Consider the following 8,936-nt stretch of genomic DNA (forward strand, 5'->3'; position numbering starts at 1 on the left):
GCTCTATTTACAATAGCCAGGACATGGAAGCAACCTAAGTGTCCATCAACAGACGAATGGATAAAGAAGATGTGACACATATATACAATGGAATATCACTCAGCCATAAAAAGAAATGAAATTGAGTTATTTGTAGTGAGGTGGATGGACCTAGAGTCTGTCATTCAGAGTGAAGTAGGTCAGAAAGAGAAAAACAAATACCGTATGCTAACATATATGGAATCTAAAAAACAAAAAAATGGTCATGAAGAACCTAGGGGCAAGATGGGAATAAAGACACAGACCTACTAGAGAATGGACTTGAGGATACAGGGAGGGGGAAGGGTAAGATGGGACAAAGTGAGAGAGTGGCATGGACATATATACACTACCAAATGTAAAATAGATAGCTAGTGGGAAGCAGCCACATAGCACGGGGAGATCAGCTCTGTGCTTTGTGACCACCTAGAGGGGTAGGAGGGAGGGAGACGCAAGAGGGAAGAGATTATGGGGATATATGTATAACTGATTCACTCTGTTATAAAGCAGAAACTAACACACCATTGTAAAGCAGTTATACTCCAATAAAGATGTTAAAAAAAAAAACAGGTTGACCATAGCTGATTCTTTTCAACATTTTACCACAGAAAAGGTCAAACGTATGCCCAACAGAATACTAGAATGAACATGTACTCATCACCCAGCCTCAGCAATTATCAATATATGGCCAAGCTTCTCAATCTATACCCTCACTCACTTCCCCCATGCACACACCGTATTATTTTGAAACAAATCCCACATATTATTTCAAATGTGAATATTTCATTATGTAGCTATTTAAAAACAGGGCTTTTAAAAATATAACTATAATGCCATTATCACATTTTAAAAAGTTAACAATACCTTTATATCAAACATTCAGTTAGTGTTCTCCTATTGTCTCATATATTTTTTTTAGTAGTCGGGTTGTTTAAATCAGAATCTAAAAAAGTTCATATACTATAGTCTGTTCTTATGTCCCAATATTTCCTGTAAACCAGAAGGCTTGATTATATTTCGATTCAATTTTTTTGGCAAGAAGACTTCATAGGTGGCGCTGTGTACTTCCTATTGCATCACATCAGGAGGTACATAAGCCTGATGTTAACATTGATCAAGGAGTTCAGGTGCTGCCAGCCTCATTCACCCATTACAAAGTTCCCTATCAGCTTTTCAACTAATGGTCTTAGCAGGCATTGATGTTAATTGCTTAGATCAATTATCTCATTAAGGACTGGAATTTTGATATTTAAAATCTATCTCCATTCATTAACTGGAATTTTTCTAAAAAGAAAAACTTTCATCAAATAGTTGGTTGCTCTGAGGTATAGGTTATGCAGGAAAACCAAGTTAAAGTGCCCTTATTTACCTATTTTCAGAATAATGGACTGGTTCCCTAGCTTTCCTCAAAGGTGACTGATTATTTTTTTGTTTATTATAAATTATACATAATATATCGTATGTATTTCAATCCATTCACAGTTATATTCTTTTTCATTCTCAAAGTGTTCCATCTTTGGCCAGTGGAAGTCCTTCAAAGACTTCGGGGATTGTGTTAAAAAGATTCAGGAGCCAATGTGTTGGTTTCCTTATTTTCTGATATAAAATGTTCCAGGCTCACCTTATACATTTATTATCCCAAACATGGATTTCTCCACACATCCTGAGGGCTTTTGTTGTGATTGCTGTTGTTTTCTTCTAGAAAAGGCTATGTTTTACCTCTCCCTACCTCCCATTTCTCCTTATTCCACCAGGGTACCCTGGCTAAGGAACAAAGAAATTCTACAAAGAAGACATCAAGTACCAATCAGCAGCCCTTTGGTGAAGACAGGTGAGTAGGCCTGACACTAAAGTTTATGTCCAGCAGAACTCAATTCCATAAGAATCCAAGCTCTAAGCCTGGGAGGCATCTTTTGCAGCTATCTTGCTACCACCCTAGGGATGATCCCAACCCAGAAGATAGCAAAGGAGAACTAAAGGCATTTACATCCTTAATGATACAGTTGAACTAATGAATCAACCAACCGGAAGTCACCCTACCTCTGTACCACCTAACGTGGGAGATAATAAACTTCCTTGTTTAGTTCCATTTGAGACAATGTTTTCAGTTAATTAAGACCAAGTCCTGAAAGTATATACATCCTTTAGCTAGCGTGGGGGTCTCTTCCATCAGTTTCCAAGTGAGTCTAACTTCTGTTTGTGTCTCTGCTGCCACCTAACTCAGACTCACCCCCAGCTCTGGCCCAAGTGTCTAAATCTTTTCACTTCTGGTCAATGCCTAGAAAGCCTGGCCCATGTCCTCTGTCTTTACTCCTCCAAAGCAGTATGCTGAGTGAGTAGCAAACTTATGTTGCAGGTTTGAGTTCAAGAGAGAACAGTATAACATGTGCAGAAACAACTTCAGCTATCCTAGTTCCAAGAAATTTGTTGACCATTCCCTCCAAGGGGAATTTGTCAATGACTGTTTTCCTTCAAGGAACCTAACCTCCCACCATATTACTGAGCTCCACTCTCTCTCTTCCATTCCTACCTTCTTCTCTTCCAGGTCCTTCTACCACCTCAAGGTGTCAAAGGATAACTCCAAACTTCCTATTACTTTACTCTGCAGAGCAGTTTCCTCATCTATGTTCTAACTTCAATTCCAGGCATGCCCAGAGACCTTGCTTCCAACAACAAAACAGGCTCCTTAAGGCATTTTCCTAAACAAAAAGAATAATTGTCTCTGAAAGAGGAACAAATTCTACCTTCCTGTTGGGTCAATCTGCTCAAATTCAGTGAGCTTCTCAAATATCATTGATTTTCTTATTATTAACATTTAAAATAGGAATAATGTTAGCATTGCTAGAAAGCTTTATCAGTGGGTGAGGTTAGTAAAGTTATTTAACCTCTCTGCCTCATTTTTCTCATGTGTGAAATGAAGATAAATAATGACACCTTCCTCACAGCTCATACGGTTGTTGTGGCAATTAAATGAATTAAAATATGCAAAGGGCTTTGAACAGTGTCTGGTGCAGAGTAAGTACTCAATCACTGGTAGCACCTGCCACTGCTGCTTCTGTTGTTAATTTATCAGACATCTTTGATCTAAACAGGGTGTGGGGACATGGTGCCACGGGAAAGATAAGAGCCCTACAATACAGGGTTATCATGAGAACGGAACGATCTGCAGAACCTAAAACAGCACCTGGGATATAGTGACTGGTAAAGGCAGGCTCTCAATGCTGAGAAGACCGGTACTAGTGTATGTGAAGTACCCACACATGGTAGATCAATAATGTGAGCACCTAGCATTTCACGCCTCAGGAAGGTTATGAATGACGTTAAGATGGAGGGTGGGGAGAGCTGGTGTTTTAAAAAATCCTGGCAAGGGCTTCCCTGGTGGCACAGTGGTTGAGCGTCCGCCTGTCGATGCAGGGGACACGGGTTCGTGACCCGGTCCGGGAGGATCCCACATGCCGCGGAGCGTCTGGGCCCTTGAGCCATGGCCGCTGAGCCTGCGCGTCCGGAGTCTGTGCTCCGCAACGGGAGAGGCCATAACAGTGAGAGGCCCGCGCACCGCAAAAAAAAAAAAAAAAAAAAAAAAATCCTGGCAAGAGGCCCCATTTTGATTACCATGGAAGATATCATTTGTTCCTGTTGTAACCCTTATTAGTATTACTAGTAGAAGGTGGCAGTGGGGAATTCCCTGGCGGTCCAGTGGTTATGACTGGGCACTTTCACTGCTGAGGGAAAGGATTCAATCCCTGGTGGGGGGAAATAAGATCCCACAAGCCCCAAGGTGCAGCCAAAACACAAAAAAAAAAAACAAAAAAAGGTAGCAGTGACCTGGAGCGATGGCTGAGCAGCTGCTTATTCCAAGTCCTGTGCTCCTCTTCTGTGGGGAAGGAGAGGTGGACACAACTCAGCCTCTGCCCACAGACAAGCAGGGAGGAAAAGCTCTGGGTCTCACTGCCCACTCCCAACCCCCATGTCCCCCACTTCGCTTGCCAGTGGGGCCCAGGCCAGCCTCTGGGAGCGTGTGCTGGGGATCAGCTTTCATTCCATGACTGCCAGGCCACCACGGTGAGAGGGTCAGCAGCGAGTTTACAGCACCAGGGCCCTGGGACTGGACCACTTTCCACTGCTACAGGGGTGACGAGAAAACAGACGACCAGCCTCTCCCTCAGCTCCTTCCCTGTTTTTCCTAGACCCGAACGAGCCAGCAAGCCCCAGAAGCGGCTGCAGGAGTTTAGAATCCACATGGAAGTAAGAAAACCAGAAAACATAACTGAGCCCTAGAGCCCAGACACCAAACATTACCGAAGATGTGGGTCCAGGTGACCGAAGGTGTTAGAATCCCTCAGAAGCAGGGACTGGGCCGCAGGGGTGCGGAATCAGAGAAAGACATTCCAGACCCTTCCCAAGGACGCGCTGAAACTGTATGGCGGCTCCTCGGAGACTGGCCAATTCTAGCCTGCTAGGAGCAAGCGCGTAGCAGCATCACGTGCGCACTGGCGTGGGCCCTGAGCAGCAATTGGGATCAGCTGGGCGCTAATCACAGGCCACCCGTCTCACCTGGTGAGGCAGAGAGCAGCCAGGCCTGCGGTGCATGTGGCGGGCGATCTGAGGAGCAGCGGGGCGATGCGATCCTACCTCTACATAGCAGAAAATAAAACATCGGGAACTTGGGGCAACGAAAACACTGAGAATTGGAAAAAACCTCTGGAGCTGCCTGCTCAGAAACCCAGAGGCCCATTTCTTAGAAACAGAAACCCTATGGAGTTAGTTTGCTTCAGGAATTTCTCATTTTGCTAAAAATAGACCCAGGCAGGAGAGAGGAAAGCCTGATGCAAGGATCTCTGGCTACTCAGAGGACTGACCGTCAGGTGATAATAGAAGCTTCTTAAGGAAGAAGCTAATTAAATGCGCCTGCACTAAAATGATTACATGGCTATTATCTGCCCACTCGGGGAAAGTGAGAACCACAAAGTTGGGAACATGGCAAGCAGCAGGCTTCATTGTCTTCTGTAAGAAATGGCTTTTGTTTGGCTCAGTGCTCCATCAAAAACACTAAGTGTTAATGTACTCTGTATAATCTACCTGGCTAGCTAACTAGTTTAATCCATCACACACCATGTGAAAGGATAAAAGCAGGTTGGTAGTGACAAGTTAATAGTAGAGGCAGGAAATAAAATGGAGAAACATACTTTGATTGTATGGAACTGTTAGGTGCTGCTATAGACGGACTCTGGTTTTATATAGTGGCCAAAGCAAAATAGATCTAGTAATTTAAAACTTTAAATATGGGTCCTCAATTAAAAATTTTAAAGGCCAGTGGATATATTGCATTCCGATTGAACAATAAAAATTCAATTACAACCAACTCTCAAATATCTACAAGTAGATGCACCATAACAAATCTTAATTTCATTTTCTCATTGACCTGATTGTCTGCTCTCCCAGCCCAACCCTCCTTGTTACCAAAATCTCTACTTTGCCTCTTTCTTATACCTGAATGAAAGGGATGCCTTTGGAGTAGGAGCATTTAAAATTAAACATCTCCTTTACCTGCTGAGACTGTGGGAGGGGGAGAGGCACCAATCTTAGAAGATCTAGAGGTATCTACTCAGGCTGCTATCTCGCTACAGACTGAAAATAATGTCATCCATCCCCAGACTGTGAGGGAAAATTAGGAAGTCTCAGGCAAGATGGAAAACAAACGAGGCTCTCCAGAACTTCTTGTTAACTGTTATAATGGAGTCTTTGAGGTTCAACTAAACCCAATAACTAAAGCTGGTGTCTTCTTGGTCTCTTTAGTAGCTGTAGAGAACAGAGTCAGGATCCTTATAAATAAATCTTCATGTTAAAACACATGGTTGTCTAGGAATTTATTCTAGCAAGACTCTCTCTCACACACTCACACACACACACGATATACATTCAAGATTAATCATTGTAACACATTGGCAACAATCAAAAATGTCCATAAGGAGAGGACTGGCTCAAGTGTGGCACAGCCAGCAATAGGTTGTTTGCAGCTCTAAAGAAAGAAAAATGAATGGCAAAGCTCCCTCTGTACTAATATGAAATGATCTCCAAATCATATTGCTAAGTTTTTTAAACAAGATACAGAAGGCTATATATGCTATAAAACCAGTTGTGTAAAAACGTGCAGCTACACATACACACACACATATACTTGCTTATATATGCATAAAATATCTCTCCAGAGGTGTGTAAGGGGCTCAAACCTTGGTTGCCTCTAAGACAAGGAACTGAGTGGATGGGACAGGAATGGACTCATTTTTATTATACACTTTCGAACCATTTGAATTTTGAACATGGGAACCTATTACCTATTCAAACACAAATAAATTACATGGTTAGCCCCATTAATCTCTGCTCCCAGCTCTTCCACCCCTTGTTTCCTATCAATTTAGTCACTCTGTGTTCTCTGCGTGAACACACACTCTGACCCCCCGGCTTGTCTTCCGTAATCTTCATTTCTGTCTTGTCGATCTGCATCAGGAATCACTTCTCCTTAAAAAGGTGTCTTCATTAACATTCTTCTCTACCTCTAGGTTCCAGACCCAACAATTTAATACCAAATTATCTAGCTGTACCTTTAGTTGCCTCCACCTGAAGGCCTAGAAAAATCTCAGTTCCTCAGCAGAGCCTCAACTTAGCAGTATTTTTATGTCATTGACTTTCGTGGTATTACCTATGTACAATACTCTCTGTAAAATACAGTTGCTTTCTTCTCCAGAGCATGACTTCAGATTCTACATTAACCCTTTGGAGCTGCAAATTGGGGGTTTCCTTCTTGGATTCTCACAGCTCACCCCAAAGCTCCTGGGTTCATCCAGTCCACAGGGAAGTTGTCATGACCAAACCCTAAGCAAGCAGAGAACTGTAGAATTTGACAGGCCACTCCTGCTGTTGCCTCCCACAGCTGTAGGATGCTGCAGAGGAGGGCCGGCCCTGCCAGCTCTATCAGTGCTTTGCATGCCGTGGTGAGTCCTCGCGCTCCCAGTCTCTACTCATTTACTCACTCTCGTTCCTCAGATTAGGACACCCTACCAGAGGCCTCCTAGATCTGCCACATGCTGCGTTGGCTCTGCTCATCACCTCAGACTTCCCTTGGAGGAGCTGTTTTTGATCCCCTGGTATCTTCTGCCAATGGACCAACGAATCAGTTTCCTTAACACGAATCTCAGTAGCAGGGGTTGGAGTCTCAAGGCTTCCTGCCCTGAAGGCTCTGGACTCGTGCCAGCTCTCCCCAGTGGTCAGCTCTGCAAACCTGGCCATCCAAAGGAAGCAACCAAAGGTCCTTCTGCCCTCCTTGAACAAGGAGTATGTATTCACCTTCAGTTTGCATAACTAAGAGGCCCCATGCAAATGAACCTTCCCTGAACAAAGTCAAATCCAAGGTGATGTGCTGCCTCTACCCCTAGATGTAGCAGGACCTGGCATAAACCTTACCTCTCGCTCAGTCCCAACTCTGGCAGTCCACCTAACCTCTGCTTAACAGACATACTTTTTCAAAAACAAATGTAGTTTAGAACAACTAACTAATGATGTCACAGCCTATTACTTTATCACAGAAGGTCACTGACAGTATTGAGTTAGACTTTCCATTTCACAGTTATAAGGAATATCAAGAATGTGCCAGTATACTAGGATGATCTTCATATCAAGGTGATTTGAATCATTCAATAGTCAGTGTGGTAGAGAATAAATAGCTTGGGGGCTTCCCTGGTGGCGCAGTGGTTGAGAGTCCGCCTGCCGATGCAGGGGACACGGGTTCGTGCCCTGGTCCGGGAAGATCCCACATGCCGCGGAGCGGCTGGGCCCGTGAGCCATGGCCGCTGAGCCTGCGTGTCCGGAGCCTGTGCTCCGCAATGGGAGAGGCCACAACAGTGAGAGGCCCGCGTACCGCAAAAAAAAAAAAAAAAAAAGAAAGAAATAGCTTGGGCTTTGGCCTCAGATCCGTGTTTGAAAACCATCTTTTCACCTCACTAGCTACAGCCTCAAGCTTCTTAATCCACATGAGCTCCAGTTTTCTCAGCTATAAAATGGGGATTGTTCTGAGGATTAAATGATTCAAAGTATGTGGACTGCCTACTAGCACATCACAGGTACTCACATTAGTTCCTTTCCCCTGAACACCTGCAGCAATAAGGCCAACATAATAATTACTAAATTGGATTATACTGAAGTGATTTCATCTGTTTGAAATAACTATGCAGTTGAAGGCACTGTGTTAGGGCTACAGGAGATTCAGAGAGATGACAGAGGACTCGGTGGCAAACACTGCTGGCTGGTCCCTCCCAACCACCTCCTGCCTTGCCACCATCCCGCATTAAAGCCAGAAGCGATAAATACCCACTTTACCACCCCTTGTTGCAATTGAGAGTGGCCAGGTCATGGCTCTGGCCAAGAGACAATAAGTCAAACTCTACTAGCAGGTTTCTGAGAAATAAAAGGGATAGAAATAGCTGCTGCTTACTTCCTCTTCTTTCTGCCCTTACTGGTGACTTGATGGCTGGTGGGATAGTCGCCCTCTTGCAACCATGAGGTAACAAGCATGAGGAAAAGACCAAGAAAATTGCAACAAAATTTGCTGTGATATAATTAACCAACCCTAGCAACTGCTTTCCTCTGGATATCTCATTCTATGAAATAATTCAACCCCTATTTGTTTTAGCCCCTTGGTAAATTTTGCTGCTACCGGTAGCTAAACACAATTATTAATGTTACAGATGTTGCCCTCAAGGAAACCATATTCCAGTGGTAGAAATAAGATATGTTTTCAAATTTCTAAAATACAAAGTAGGAGTTATGAGTATGATTTGACAGAACACAATAAATTATATAAAAGTCACAACCACGTTTATCCAAATAGTTTAAGGAATGTTGGTAGAGGTACTGTATATTTA

At 43.5% G+C, this 8,936-nt stretch overlaps 1 long non-coding RNA gene across 1 annotated transcript in view; it reads right to left on the reverse strand.

Annotated features, from left to right (window-relative positions):
• Positions 1-4,452, reverse strand: part of LOC307189451 — a 332,883-nt gene extending 328,431 nt beyond the window's left edge. The window contains exon 1 of the long non-coding RNA XR_013829192.1: positions 4,318-4,452. This is a non-coding gene — a long non-coding RNA (uncharacterized lncRNA). The remainder of the gene's footprint in view (positions 1-4,317) is intronic.
• Positions 4,453-8,936: the final 4,484 nt, after the last annotated feature.

The sequence above is a fragment of the Stenella coeruleoalba genome, assembly GCF_951394435.1.
Source record: "Stenella coeruleoalba genome assembly, chromosome: 7".
Classification (NCBI taxonomy): domain Eukaryota; kingdom Metazoa; phylum Chordata; class Mammalia; order Artiodactyla; family Delphinidae; genus Stenella; species Stenella coeruleoalba.